This window comes from Chinchilla lanigera, unplaced genomic scaffold, assembly GCF_000276665.1.
Source record: "Chinchilla lanigera isolate Chin_1 unplaced genomic scaffold, ChiLan1.0 scaffold00056, whole genome shotgun sequence".
In the NCBI taxonomy this organism is placed as follows: domain Eukaryota; kingdom Metazoa; phylum Chordata; class Mammalia; order Rodentia; family Chinchillidae; genus Chinchilla; species Chinchilla lanigera.
This window is the reverse complement of record NW_004955457.1, coordinates 5,800,669-5,816,481: the sequence shown is the minus strand read 5'-3', so window position 1 is coordinate 5,816,481 and position 15,813 is coordinate 5,800,669. Positions and strand designations below refer to the sequence as shown.

General features: G+C 37.3%; 1 protein-coding gene across 4 annotated transcripts in view; it reads left to right on the top strand.

Moving 5' to 3' along the window:
- Positions 1-367: 367 nt before the first annotated feature.
- Map2 (microtubule-associated protein 2) overlaps positions 368-15,813 on the top strand; it is a 137,289-nt gene continuing 121,843 nt past the window's right edge. For 2 of the 4 annotated variants that reach the window (XM_013520775.1, XM_013520774.1), the window contains exons 1-2: positions 368-656; positions 927-993. The gene's annotated coding sequence lies outside the window, so the exon portion shown is untranslated. The remainder of the gene's footprint in view (positions 657-926; positions 994-15,813) is intronic. The other 2 variants (XM_005396956.2, XM_005396957.2) reach the window with 2 other exon arrangements.

The window sequence follows — 15,813 nt, the reverse complement described above, 5'->3', positions numbered from 1 at the left end:
AAAACATAAGACTCTGGTGTCCTTCATGCAAATAGTAAAAAATTCTCTAAAACTATCATTTATTCATGTTCAGTTTGTGTAGCTTAACTTGTTTGTAATCTTAGACTGCTGAAGATTGTCTGTATTTAAGCACTCTGTGTGTGTGTGTGTGTGTATGTGTGTGTGTGTGTGTGTGTGTGTGTGTGTGTGGTGTGTGCGTGCCTGGCATTAACACAAAGGAGACCAGATGATGACATTCATAGGCTTATAGACTGCTCCTGGGGACACACTTGGACGGAGGCAATTAAAATGCCTGTCAGGCATTTGGTACCAGAAGCCTATATGGCAAATCACTAGATCGGAAGCCAGGGCTGCATCCTATTGTCAGTGAATGATGGCGGAGCTGAGTGGCTTGTCATCATTCTCGAAAATTCTGAGGGTAGGGAGCTCTCTCTCCTTCTCCCACTCGCCTTATTTTCCTTTTCGCCACTGCGGGGACTTTTTCTAATTTGCAGCCTCCCTTTCCCCGACACACACAGACGGGAGCTGGTGGCTTGCAGACTGCGTCTGTCTGGAGCTAGAAAGCCGGAGAGCCAGCCTGGGAATAAGGCTACTGGAGAGGAACTCTGCAGCAGTTCTCGAGGGCTAGACTGGGGAGGATTGCTGCATCCACGCTGGTAATGGTTTGGGGCTTTACGTTTTCATTTTGTTTTATTTTTAATGTATTTTTCAAAGGGTCTGTTTTATGCCATCTCAGAGTAAGATGCTTTAACATTCATTATTGAGCCTAACAATTCAAGGGCTGCATTTCTCATACTACAAAGATCAAAGCATAGATTTATTATCTGGATATAAAGAATGCATTTGCTTACTGGTGAGTTGCAATTTTTGATATTTAGTTAATAAATCTGTATATATGGTTTTTTTCTTTTGTTTTGTTTTGGTAGATTCTTCGGCTTATCTCTAACCTGAGGAAGCATTGATTGGAAACTACTCATTCAGAAAATTAAAAAGGTACTACTTGTTTTGTTTAGTTGTTTAAATGAGAGAAAATCAGGGAAGATTTGGAATGTTTTTGTTTCAGTTAATCTCTTTATCTTCGGTCTTTTATCCATAAGCCTACATTGATCATTGTCTGTGGCATATGCAATGTCCTATGCAGATAAAACCAATATCCAAGGCTATTTTGATTAGAAATTTTCTGAAAAATTATATCTTTTGCCTATGTTACAATTTATTAATGAATATTAAGATATCTGGCTTATTTTCAAATTGTATTTATTGTAATAGTTTTTTTTTTAAAGTCCAAAATCTTTATCTACATTAAAATGTATTAATGTGAACTTAAGAGAAATGTTTTAGGTAATGATTTTTATCTGAAGGTTTCTTACTGATAAATGATTTTTTTTAAATGTGTAAATGAAATGGCTCACCCTTTCCGGGCAGAATGATCGAGCAATAGAGACGAAAGCCCAGGAATGACTCAGTATTGTTGGGTTTTGCAAATAAAATACTGCAATTTCTTCCCTGATGTTTTTGTCTCCAACAATGAATATACCTAAAAGCCAAGACTGTCAGTTCTTAAAAGAACTGATTTTACATATGCTTTATTTGGAATCTCCAGCTTAGAAACTGATCCTTCATTTTTACCACAGAAACAGTTGAATGCATTGGTCCTGGGCCTCATGCTTTACATGAAAAATATTAATTTTAAAATTCTGTTTCAAGAAAAATATTTACTCAGGAGGGCAGTTATGGGTATTACCTTTTCTTTAATTCTTTAACATAATCTTTGAGTTCAGCATGTGTTCATGTGAATAAATCCTTTATGTATAATTTACCTTTTTAAAAATGGAAGACATTTTCTGCCTTGCTGATAAGATCAGTAATACCTTTTCAGCCTTCCCTGGATATCCACATAGGATTTTCCTTAAGACTATCCAGAACATGTCATGCAGTCAACTTAGTTTTGTTATTTTCACACACTTAAAAATGGTCAGTGCTCAACTGCTGACCCCTAAATACATGTGAGTGTATACCTAGGGGTTGGAATATTTGTAGCAATTGAAGGAGACTAATGAATTGTCCTTGGTTAATTTTCTCTGCAATGTTTAATCATGAGAACCTTAATCTATTCATTCCATGAGGATTTCTGAAGAGCCCTGCTTCTGAGGGGGAGTTATTGTGGCAGAGAGGGAAGGGACAGGTGACACCATCCGCAATCTCACCGAGGGTTGGCAGCATCGCACAAGATTTTTGAAAAGGAGGATGAATTTGTTAACATAAATGAGTGTAGGCTCTAAAAGCAAATGGCATTCTTTCAGATACTGAACACCTTCTCATACGTTAGTCCTGGTGAAAGATGAAATTATATTGCCTTTTTCCTCAAAAAAGATTCAGTAGAATCATACATGAAATCCCAAACAATATTGCTCCTTGTGGGTGTTGTCAAACACTTAAACCATTTTTCTTTTCACTCAAAGTAAATGAAGCATTTCATGTTTGGTGAAAGGTTCTATTTGGTATGTTTTTTGTAAGTCCACGCAGCATATATTTTGTGGTCTGTTTCCTCAACTTCAGACTCCTTTAGCAACTTGTTATATTCATTTGGAGCTTTAAGATATTTATATAGAATAGAAAAAGATGAAATTATTATTTAACTTCTGAAAAGAAAAATGTCTGCAACACATTGCCAGTAGAAATGAATGAGCTGTGTTGCAGTTTGGGTGTTGAAGAAGCAGCATGTGATCTAACCACGTGGCTCGTAGAGCCTACATTTTGTGGACCCATCTTGAAACTCCTCTGTGGTGTGCTGGCAGACTGTGTGTAATAAAAACCAGCTTATCCGCACCTTCTGCTAGGGAGTCCGACCCAAACAGAGTTGGACTATTGAACTCTAAGAGAGTCGGGTATCTACATCATTGTTTCTAATCAATCATTCTCGGACCTTAATTAATTCTTTTACTAACTGTTTTTCACTCATGTTTTTAGTACATAGTGCTGGGATAAAGGAGGAGGTCAGTAAATTCTTATTAATTAGTTAATGAATAAATGAGTTCATCGGAATTTTCTCCCATTTTATTTGTTTTGGCCTTTCATGATATGACACACTGTAAAATAGACACTGAGTACTTTCAGTGATTAAACAAATGTTTACTATATGTTTTTAGTTAATAATAAGTAAGTAGGAGAGGGTGGAAAAGAAAATGAAGTACGTTTAGACATTTCTTCAAGTTCTATGGAAAAAGATTTTTCAAGATTTGGAGTAAGATGGAAAGATTTTCTGAAATGTCCCTTTCACTTTGCTCATGTAGGGGATGGTGCCAACCTGCAGCATAGGCTTTGCTTATGGATGCTTCCTAAATACGACTCTCCCAGCCTTGGCATTGTTTATGCTTTTGATGTCTTTGGCCAAGGGTTCGCTGCAGCAGAGAGGAGGAGGACTCTCTCTCTCTCTCTCTCCCTCTCTCTCTCTCTCTCTCCCTCCCTTTCTCTCTCTTTCTCTCCCTTTCTCCCTCTCTCTCTCCTCTCTCTCCTTTCTGTGATGCTATTTAATACTAGAAATGATGTCATATTTACCAGTCCACCATAGTGAGCAACAAAACATTTACATTAGATAGATATTTATTCTATGTAGTTAAAAGAACCTGTAAAGAAGCTTCTAGAATCACATTCGAAAACCCCATTTTGTCTTGTTGTCATTTATTTTTCATTAATAAAATGAGAATTTTTTTTGTCTTAACTATCTGCTTAACAATGTCCTATGCCCTTAGCTCATGTTATCTGATTTAACTCACTCTGTCATCCTGGGAGGTAGGTATGGTCTCCATTTTAAAATGACTAAACTGAGATTCCAGTTAGGCAGTTAACCCAAAGGCTGACTCCAAAGCCCTCATATAAATGACCAAATATGACTGTATTTTTCCAGCATAATTTTTGGTATATAGTCATTGTCTTAATATTAAATTTATGTGTATGCTACTTACATTACTATAATAAGGTTAAAACAGTACAGAGTATCTGTAAAACTATATATATATATATATATATATACTACATATGTGAAGGCCTATTTAAAATGAATAATTTTTATATTCAAACTCTGGTAAATTGTCATATGCATAGTACATACTTAATTACATATATATGCATTGAAAACCTTTATTTTCAAAGGGGAATGTTACAGAGAAATTTTAAAATGAACGAATTCGTTAAGGAGGAAGGAATGGGCAAGCTTGAAAGCTGGCTGAATCTTCTTTATACTTCACAAAATAGGGCAGTTGAAGGGAACTCTCAACAAGAAAAGGTGGGAAGTAGGAAATGCTATTATACTGTACCATATAAACTGGCTTCCTGAATTCCTAACTGAATATTTCATTCAGTTATTCATAACAATTTAACACATTAAAAGAAAACTTTAAGGGTCAAGTTAAGGAATTTTTTGTAATTAATGGGAAATTATCAGTGGTATTTTTGAACAGGAGATGATTATAAGCAAACTGTGAATTCAGATGATTTATGTTATAGCTCAGTGTGAGAATAATTGGAGTTGTGAGAATATGCTCCAAAAGGCATCACTTTAGATGCTGTAATAGAAATAATAGAATAACCCAAGGGAAAAAAAATAAAGGTCATGGGAGAGCACTGGGTGTGGACATGAGAAAGAGAGCCATGATGTAAAAGGTATTTCTGGGCTGAAGTTCATGTGGGGAGCCCAGCAAACCTTTACTGGCAGGAGGAATGAAATGCAGAAGGACTCAAAGGTGAGTCTAACATTTGATAACTGGAAAAATGACCCAGACAAAGGAACATGAGAGCTACTTGAGTTCAAAGGTCCTCTTTTACTTTTATTGTAGCTTGAGTCTCTCCCAGACTGTCTGGGACATACTACACAGCCAGTAAATAGGAAATGAATGTGTGGGAGTATGAAGAAAAAGGAAGATGTATGTGCAGACTGCAATGGCTGAATGTGTGGGTGGAGTGGACTATAGACTGCAGAGCATGTAGGTTCAAGACAGAGAAGGGAACTGGGTGAGCAAGGTTGTGGGTAACATTACCAAGAACAATGATGAGAAGAAGACCAAAGGAAAAACTCCTGGCAGCACACACATTCTAGATGCAGAATGAGAGACAGGAATTTAAAAAGCTGAAGGAAGAATTTTTTTAAATGCAAAGAAAGAAGGTTACAGCCAATGTAATAGAAAACAAAGGTAATACTCATGTTCTCCAGAATTCCTTTCAGCCTATTGTATTTAAATTTGCATAATCAGGATCAGGAGTGTATGGGTGAATTCTTCCTTTTTCTCACTCAACAGAATCTTAAGTTTCTCTTGTATTATTGTCTGACCTGCATAATGTTTTCTTACATAGATACCGGACATTTTTATTCTCTGGTGTCTGTAAGTTTTACTATCATGATAATGCTGCAATGGAATACATAGTTTGTACTTACTCCTATATAATAGTTCAAATTACTTCATAATAATGAAATCACTATATTCTATATTGTGAAATTCTGGTAAGATAAAATTTGGTGGTTTCAAAATGAACCTCAACTGTTCTCCAAGGAAAGTGTGAGATGACCACAGCACCTACCACATGCCAGTTTATGTAGCACTTGTACTCTCACTATTACTTTGATGTAGATTCTATTACACACACTTTTGCAGTTGAAGAGACAGAAACCAAGAGTGTTGTACACATTTTTGGATTAATTTTGAATCTAAGTCTGACTCAATACCAGTCAAATTGTGGGGACAAGAAACAAGATCTTATGAAATAAATGAATAAAGATGTGGAAACCATAAAGAAATGCACATAGGAAGCCCAGGACTCAAAACAGAGAGATAAAACATGAAAAGCAAAATGGTAGTGAGCTTTTGCTGCTTATTAACATGAGAAATCCCACAGCAGAGGCAGCGGAAGAGAGAAGGGTGCTATACATGGGAGCAGAAGGATACATTTATAGAACCAGGTCCTAACCGGAAGGGATAAATAATATAGACAAGGATATTGGTTGGTCAAGCAAAATGCACTGACTTTACAGATCAGTACAAGAGAAAAGACAGTGAAACTCTTCAACTGGTAAAGAAAAGATATGGTAGATCTTGTATATCATCCTGGCCTTTTTCCAGATGAAAGGAAAATTCACTTCTTCATTCAGTGTATATTTATTGGACACCAAACTCCATACCCTTTCTTATACTCATAGAACTTTCCTTCTGAGATTATTCATAATAAAAGATTAATCAATAAACCAATAATCTATTAAATTTAATTGAAATATAATTAATTAATTAAAATAAATTAATAGATTACTCCTCAATCCACTGTACAGAGAATGGATTAGAATGGAGGAACATAGATGCTGAGAGATTTATTTCTAAAACTTTAAGGCAGAGTAGAAACAACTGGGGTCTTACTGAGATGCAAATTCAGCATCAGTAGGTTGGAGAGGGCCCTGAGGTCTTGTATTCTGACACAACCCCAGGGCATGTTGATCTTACTGGACCGTGCGTTGATTAGTAAAAAGTTAGAAGGCCAATATACATCCCCACAATGAGATCTGACTGGAATAGTTGTTACGAACAAGTCCAATGTGACCCCTTGTTTTGTAGGAAGACTACATACTCTTCAACATTTCTGATGGTGAGAGGAAAGGAGGCAGGAAGGAAGGGAGGGAGAAAAGAGAGGGAGGAAGAGAGGGAGAAAAAAGGGAGGAGAGAGCAAGAGAGAGAGTCTCTCTTTATACCTGAAATTTTTCAATTACAGTTTTATGAAAGATCCATGAAACCAGCTCGAAAGAGCTACTGGAGTTTCATTCTTTCTGCCTGTGTTCCATGCTTGTGATACCATATAATGAGTGCTTGGGGCTCAGGTTTGGAGATTTGATTCTGTATAACCTGTGCCAGTTTCTCAACTCAATTCTGTTTCCCGCTTCATGATTTCTTTTAATTTTTAGTCTCTTCATTTCCTATATTTTCAGCATAGCACTGGGCTGCTAAACTCTCGAGCCTCTTAGCTCTTTCTGTGCCTGAAACTCCTTTTACAGAGCTTCTGTGTCTCCACACCCATCCTTCCCCATCCTAATGGAAGCTTGGGGTGAGTCTGCTTCAAGCCTCAGGAACTAGGAAGGGTAATCTGTAATTTAAGTAATGCATTTTCCCATCAAAATCATCCCTCGTAGGTGGATTATTTTGGCTGGTGACAATAGCCTGCATTCCTCTGAGATATTCTTTAGAGCTCTACAGGAAGACAAACATGTTGTAGACAGCTTTGTGTTCACAAGTCTTAGTAAGACGCCCTAACACACTACAAGGCTGAGGTCATTTTTCTGCCTTTAGTGCTCAGTTACCACTCAGATTCTTCCCTTTCAGTTGCAGGAACTTGGGAACATTGACCTGTGTGAGTCCTTTCAGCCACATGTTATAGTTGTAAAGTACCCAAGAAAATAAGAAATCAAACAGGTGTGCATACTGACCCAGCAAAGCAAAACTGATCAAGTATACATGAGACATCTATGATGTCCTCCTCCCTATTTGCATTCATCCTTTGCTTAAAGTGGTAGTTTTATCTCTAGACTATGCCATGCAGGACTGATCTCCAGACCTAGCACTGTCATTTGGTATATACTTAACTATCCAGTTCACAGGAGTAGTGTCCTGAGAAACCTCAAATTCCAGTGAAATATTAAATTATATCATAGGAACAGGAGTGAGATTAATAATCACACTTGAGAAGTGTCCTGGCATCCTACCCTTGCACTCTTAAATTGTATGCAGGAAGGGCACTTGATGTATATGTCAGTATCGTGAAGACAGTAAGTAGCATACGTGCAAGTGTGTATGTATGTGTGTGACCCTTGTCTTGCTAAAATGGACAATGGTAATTTTCTTTGCATAGTCTAACTGGGATTTTCAGAATGTGATGCCATGCCCATACCTTTTTGCCATTCCTTTAATGATAAGAGTCTCAGGTTGGCATAGGATCATCTCTGGTCCTCTTGACACCAGTTTATTCATTGATTCTCTCTCTCTGTGCCTCACTCCTTCCCGCTCCCTCCAAGAAAGTTTGAATAAATCCTCTTTTCTGTAGAGTCCATTCAGGTCTGCCTCAGGTGGTTCAAATTAACCTTTTTTCAGATTTCTTCCTGGTGTTACTGACTCGATTATGGCCATTTAAAGAAGCTGGTCCACATCTGGCAATTGTTAAAACAAAGCTACTCCATTAAACATGTTACAAGCAAAATATATTTATTTCTTTGCAGTTTATAAGAATTTAAAAATGATGTTTCTTCTTGAAAAGAAGTTGAACAATGGTTGTATTTAGTCATCTTCTAAACATTTTCTGGCTTATGGTATGACTTTTCTCTGGTAAGAGTCCATGGTTATGTACACATAAACAGTAACTGTTCTTCGCACATAGCACTTAAGAGTCACCAGTTAGCACAGTTTTGAGCATATCGGCATAAGAATGTGTAATAGCTTAGAACCATTTAAAAAAAAAAACTATATAGCCTGGCTATTCTTTAATAGTGGGGTCAGAAATCACTAAAATGATTGACTTTCCAAGGTTACACTGGTATTTGAAGAAATATGAGAGCAAACCATCAAAAAAAGAACTCAGCCAGTTATGGTGGCACACACCTATAATCCTAGCACTCTGGAAGGCTGAGGCAAAAGGATTTCAAGTTTGAGCAAATTTGGCAAGTCAGGGTGATCCTCAGGTATGTATGTCAGTGCAAAGGCTCTGGGTTCAATTTCCAGTACTGCAAAAAAAGGTGGGGGGAGAGGGAGATAGAGGGAGAGGAGGAGACAGAAAGAGGGAAAGAAAGGAGGAAGGAAAGAAGGGAGGGAGAAAAGAAGGGAAGGGAAAGAAAGAAAAAGAGTTTATGATCCAACAAGATTCATATAACTCTGAGCTGATCACTCTGTTTTTATCTACAAGAAAGTAGATGCCCTGACAAGTCAAAGAGAAATAGTTGCAATATGATGCTCAGTGTGGTCTGCATTTTTAGTTTTGCTACCTATGTTTTTCACACAAAAGCACCTAGGATATGGACTTTGGATTATAACATTATGCAAAGCAGATAAGAAGTCACATTTAGATTTTAAGGAAAGAATAACTTCTGTACCTCATTTGAAGTCATGCATGGCATTTTCTGGTACATGGTGCCCCACAGCTCCCAACAACCTGTGGATGGGAAATGCAACACTTTGTTGTTGTATTTGTTCCATTCTGCTGGAAAATGAAAAACCTGGAACTTGTATCCTTGCTCTGACTCCAAAGATTTTAATTTCTATTACTCTGCAGCCAAGTAGATAAAAGAGAATATTTTTCTAATATGGGATGTTTTAATAATGCTTTGGCTTGATTGCTGAAACAAGATCTTGTCCAAGGAGTGGTGACCTCCGCTAAATGGACTGCCTCGGCCTCCCAGGAGATCTTTGCCTCTTGGAGTTCTGCACTAGTGTGGCACAGAACTATTTAAAGACAGCAAAGATAACAGTTATCACCGAAATGGCTTTAAACATTTATAGATTACAGGAAGATAAGGCTAAATATATAATAGAAAATGTGGTCTTCCTGATTTTAAAAATCATTTGACAGAACAATAAGTGATTAAGAATCCACTGTTCTGACCCTGCTTTCACAGAACTTTAAGCAAGGGATGAAGAATTTGGCAAGAACCTAGGAAAGCAAAGAAAATTATCAACACTTCACAAAACCAGATATATGGGACAACATTTTAAAAAGCAGGCTTGCAATTTTCCTGTTAGTAGAAACTTAAACTAGGAGTGGTAGTGTACCACCTGTTATCCCAGTAATCTGGGAGACAGAGACAGGAAGATGGCAAGTTCAAGTCCAACCTCAGCAACTTAGTAAGACCCTGTCTCAAAAACAAACCCAAACGTACACACATGCACGTACAAGCATACATACACATGGGCTGGGGATATAGCTCAGTGTGAAGGCCCTGGTTTCAATACAGAGCATTGGAAGAAGAGAAGAGGAAGGGAAAAGGCGTGGAACACAAGAGGATGTAGGAGAAGGAAAGTCAAAAGAGCTTATACAGGAATAAATGCGAGATGGAAGCTCTGGATTCCAATTCTGGTCTCACATACAGAAATGCAAGGGTGGCATATGTAAAGAGCACGATAATCATGGAGGTCACTGAAGTTGCTGAGTCAGGGTTAAGCTGAAGTTAGATGTAACAAGGCAGATGCCAATGGCTTAGGTCCACCAAGCCCATTCTTGATGCAGTAGCCACCTCCTCCCTACTCTTTTCTCTGAACCCCCCATCCATGCTCCTGGATTGCTGAGTGCTCTTCATCTGCTCTCTCTGCCCCAAACACCACCACCATATTAATCTCCCAAACAAACTATAGCACTTTCTCTGCTTGTTTCCATTTGATTGCTGTCAAGGATCTCTTTTGATCTCTTGACCTGGGCTGGCTAAATAACATGGTAGCCACTAGACAAATGGAGGTGTTTAAATTAATGAAAACAGTTGCAGTAAGCAGTGTACTTCATTTTTAACCGTGGACAATATCTGTTGACTTCCTACAATAAAAAGTGAGGAATTTAGTACCCAGGACGATTTCTCCTTCTATACTCCCTGTTTGTTAGTTATTATTTTTCTATTATCAAGGTTTATAATGCTATGTATTCTGTTCTGTAACTAGAGGTAATTTTGTTCTGTTTATGTTGATTCAGAAAATATATTTTCTGTTCAATCAGAAACTGTTAGGTGAACCACTGAAAAGTAAATGCAATCTTGGGTCTCTCAGTTCCTGTTTTTCAAGTGAAACATCTTGAGTGTGTAGATCCAGTGACTTTGATGTCTTCTCAACCTAATTTATTTTCTTGTAGACTGGGCTCAACACACGTTTTCCATCAAGCAGCAGATAGTAACTAGTTTTAGTTTTGAGACTCCTATAACCTCCATCACAGTGACTCGCTCAGCTTCTGTTACAGCTTTAAAGTTGTTCATTAGTGGAACACAATAGAAGATATAGATAAAGAATAAGTGAATAGGCAGGACTGTGTTTCAATAAAACTTTATTTATAGAAACACGTGGTGGCTGTATTTGACCCATGGGTGATAATGCCCTTACCCTGCTCCGTATTCTTCTCACTTTCCTTTTCTCTCCCTACCTCACTCCCTCTCTCTCTCTCTCCCTTTAAATATCATGTCATTTTTTAATTGTTTTACTTTTGCTTTTCCAGAGTTTCTTCTAAAATCATCCATTCATATGTAGTCATTAATAAATTTGAATTCTTCTGTGTTTCAAACCATGTCATCATGTAGTGCTCAAAGTGATAATTTCATCAAGTATACAGTTTTACTCCACTGTATTTTAGCATCTAGTGCTATTGATAACAGTACGGTTTCCATTCTTTTATGAAAAACCTTAATTTTTTTTCTTTCTATTAGGTGCTGGAGTTTTTGTCATTTTAAAATTATATGCCTGGATCTATCATTTATCCCATTTGGCAAACAGATCGCTTTTAATTGTGCCTTCTTTTAGCTCAAAGGAACTTTCTTCTGAAATTTCTTGCTACACACACCCATGTCCTATGTTCAGAGGATTCCTCTTGATAAAGGTTAGACCTCCTGAATCTGTCATGCCTCTTTTTACAAATATTTTGTAAGTTCTTCTGCACTTTTGCTTTGTTCTAGGAAGTTTAATTTTTTTTTCTTTTTATGAACTGAATTACCAACTTTTCCTTTAGCCCTGCCAATTCTACTTTTTAATCAATTCAAATTAAATAATTAGTTCAAATTCAAATTATTTAGGTAACCATTTTTCATTTCCAGGGATTCTTCCTTATTTTTTCTTTGTTGCTTTTCCATAATGAAATTTTGGATGGATGCTCATTCTTAAATTATTCAAAATTCTTTGAAATCTGAGAAAAATGCTTATAATTATAAATTTTCTCTTTTTCTTGGAATCATAGATATTTCGTTTCTAAAATGTATTCTTATTGTTTATGCCATTGATTTTTTCATGTCTTGATTTGGAGGGTTTTTAAATTCTTTTTATTTATTAATTTATTTTAATTGTTTTTAATGAATGAAGAACTAGGTCAAGGATCACTAAAAAAAAAGGATCACTAAGTAGCTGCTGCAAGGTTATGTGAAACCATGTAAGTCTGTGTTGTGCAGACTGTGATGGCCGTGTCCAGGCTCCGGGTAGGTGTAAGAACCACGTGTCCGTCCCCGGAGGAAGGGTCAGGCAGATAGAGCTGGCAGGTGAGCAGGTTAGGGTGCCCCGAATTCCACAGTGTGTTTCAGTTCTGAGTGTGTTTATTTCTGTCAGACCACCTTCCTGGTTTCAGTAAAGATTAGTTATTTTTTTCATCCTTGGGGACAAATACTTTTCCTGTCTGATGAAAATATAGTAGGAAGGGAGAAATGTTTTGATTGTCCAGAATAAGTTTCTCTTTCAGGGGTGGAGTGGTGCTGTGTTGTGGAGTGAATCTGGGGCATCTCCACACGCTAAGCACATGCTGTACCCCGGAGCTACACATGCGCTTCTCCTCTGAATAAGTTTTTTAATGAGTTGCCATGACATTGGTCCCACATACCCTTGGACTCAGTGGCTGATGATTCTGAGCTTGGGATTTCTGCAGATTTTCTTAAGATAGACTTCCTATTAAACCAGGTGCTATACCAATTACATATTTGTATTTTTTCCTGCCTCAGCCCATCAGCATTTCGTAGTCTAGAATATTAATGAAATTTTTGCAAAAGTCACACTATTTTTGGCACTTTTATCATCCCAGTGATAATTAGGAGATAGGAGAAGTGTGCATAATAACTCTCCCATCACTGGATATACTTAATTTGCATTATTATTTTAATTTTCTAATTCCAGATATCCATAACACAAATATACATCAACACACAGCACCGTGTGTGTGGTCAAACCCTGAGGATCTTACATGCTGGGCGACCTCTACCATTAGTCCAACGTTGTGCTTTTGTGTATATATTATTTCATTGTTCATCTCTAACATTTCCTAGCTACCTAGAAAAAATAGTTCTCTTTTATGGGCCTTTTTTTTTCCCTGTTAAGTCCAGGTAAGATCTGCTTTCCAGAGTTGAGATATAACATATGGGGCTGGGGATTTAGCTCAGCGGCAAAGCGCCTGCCTGGCAAGTGCAAGGTCGTGAGTTTGGTTCCTGGTACCGGAGAAAAACCAAAAAAAAAAAAAAAAAAAAAAGAGAGATATAACATATAAGCACATGTTGTGTGATGTAAAGTAGAATACAAATATCAAGTCTCTACTCTAGATCCATGACAAAAGATAGATGATAGATAGATAGATAGATAGATATAGAGATATGGATATATATATAGAGAGAGAGTAATCAATAAATGCACACTTGGAGCCAGTTACAGGAAAGCCCTACTCCCTAACTCAATAAGGATTGCAAAGTAACCTCAAATTGAGGCAAGAACTCAAGCTGGGCAATGCAAAAGAACCGGCAGTTTTCATTAAAAACAATGTTGAAGTAAGCAATTGTTCACAGATATAATCTTCACCTAATGGGAAGACAAAGACAAAAGCAGACCAAGAATGTAGTTTATAAGTTAAGTAAAAACAAATGTAAAATTTAGATTTGGCATAGAATATGTGACAATGTGTGTGACCCTTTTCGTGGCAAACTTGAGAATATGTATGTTAGTGACGAGTATAATATAATGCTACTAATTGTTTGTTACAAAAATATTATGGATTTTATCTGGCTTTAGTTAATTGAAAGGTTTTTTCCCTGAGATTGGTATATGAAGTACTCAGGAAAGAATGATTTTTTAAGATAATAATAAAGAATAATGGTAAAGTGGCTTAAGTGTAAAAGTTGAAGATATATTAAGAGATAATTACCCATAGAAAGGAAGTGGGGGCCACAGCAGCCTTTAACTTTAATGGACTATGAACCATTTGAGGATGATAAAAGGAGTATTTTCTCTAATTTTTAAAAACACAGTGTCTTTACTGATAACTGGAAATAAACAAAAAATGCACCAAACAAACCAAGTGTAGAATAAATGAATGTGAATGTATACTGAGGGATACAATTCAGTGTCTAGCTGCTAGTCATTCTCATTTTCTGCATGCATTTTTTAAAGTCAAAAGTTGAATGTTTGTAGAGAATATGTCACCGGCCCCAGCTAAATGTTCATGAATCTGGTGACATGACATAATTTAAGCTCTAGGCTTTTCCAATGAAATGTGAATAAAATGCATTTGCTTGGTTTTTATGCCACTATTAAAAGTAAAGGAAATTAAACCATAAACAACTATACTCAAGTATTGGCATAGCTGAGCCTGCTTTGTAGCAGCAGAAGCCCATATTTATTGACTGTAAAGTTTTGTGTAACCAACCCAGGAGATCTAGACTGTAAGCAAGAGTTTATTTTGATGTGCTTTATTTTTCTGTGGTTGTAAAGAACCAGCACAATTGTTTTTTTTTCTAACCTGTACCTAAATTTGCCTGTATTTAATAGATTGTGTTTGCTCCCAATAGCCTTTCTCCTTCAGTCATAATCCACCCTCTGCTTTTGTGGGGTACAAGGGCACATGGCCATTTGCAATAAGAACCAGAATTCCAGCCTTAGTAGTCAAAAGGTATGGCCAGTAACATATGAATAAAAGTTGTGTGTGAAGCTTATATCCACCACTTAAATTGCCCATCACTCCTTCTAACTTTCTGCTTCCTTTCCAGTCCTGAGTGGGTTGCCTGAGGGAGTTGCCTTGCCCTTTTTGGAGGGAGGGCTGGTACCTCCTCTCCTCACTCCCTTCTTCCCTTCTCCACTCCCACTCTCCTTTCCTTTCACTGGACTTAAATTCTTCTCCCTGGCTGGTCTTGAATTCCATGACTAAGGCTTCTCTTGCCCTCTGGCCTGCGTGTTACACACACAGATTGCACCTATACTTCTCCCACTTGTGCTACGATTGACAACTATCTCCGCATGAAAATGGAATCCCCATGAGTATCTGTCCTATTCCTAACTAGACACCCAAAACCTAATGCAGGGACTGAGACAGAAGAGAGGCTCAAAAATACTGCTGACTAACTAAAACTGATCCATACCTAACATTGGAAGTAGAATTCCACTTACCAAAATCTCATCCATCCTCTGGTCCACCAAAACCATGTATCTGCTTTCCTCTTCTAATTCAGCATTTACTTTTCTTGAGATCAGATGCTAGACTTGGTTAGTTATTTATTGACAGTGTTCTCAATTAACATTGGTAACACATTCTAGAAAGTTTTTCTAGAGTAGCTGCTTTATAAATAATTATTACAATTGCCTTCACCCCAACAAAATAGAATTTTGTGGATTCTTTGGTTGGTGAATTATCCTTTTTTTGTAGACAGATATCTGATACATAACAGGTGTTTAACAAATGTTGGAGTTATAATGTAATGGAATAATGAAGACTTGTGCAAATAGGTACTGTTAGATTTAAGTCCAGAATCTTGTCTACCAGCTGTACATCTGGCAAGCTTGTTGTGCCTCAGTTGTGTAAACCAGGAATGATAATATCAACTTTATTAACATATTGAGGGGGGCTGGGGATTTAGCTCAGTGGCACAGCGCCTGCCTGGCAAGCATGAGGTCCTGAGTTTGATTCCCGGTACTGGAAAAAAACCAAAAACATATTGAGGGAGGTAATGAAAACAACTTGCATAGCAAATGTGCACCACTGAAGTGGTTGTTATGGCTGTCCAAGTTTATATTTTGTTAGCAAATAACCTTCTTAGCAAATAAGATAGAAGCTCAGTTTCTGGTTTCAAAGTTCAGTGATAAAATTGAT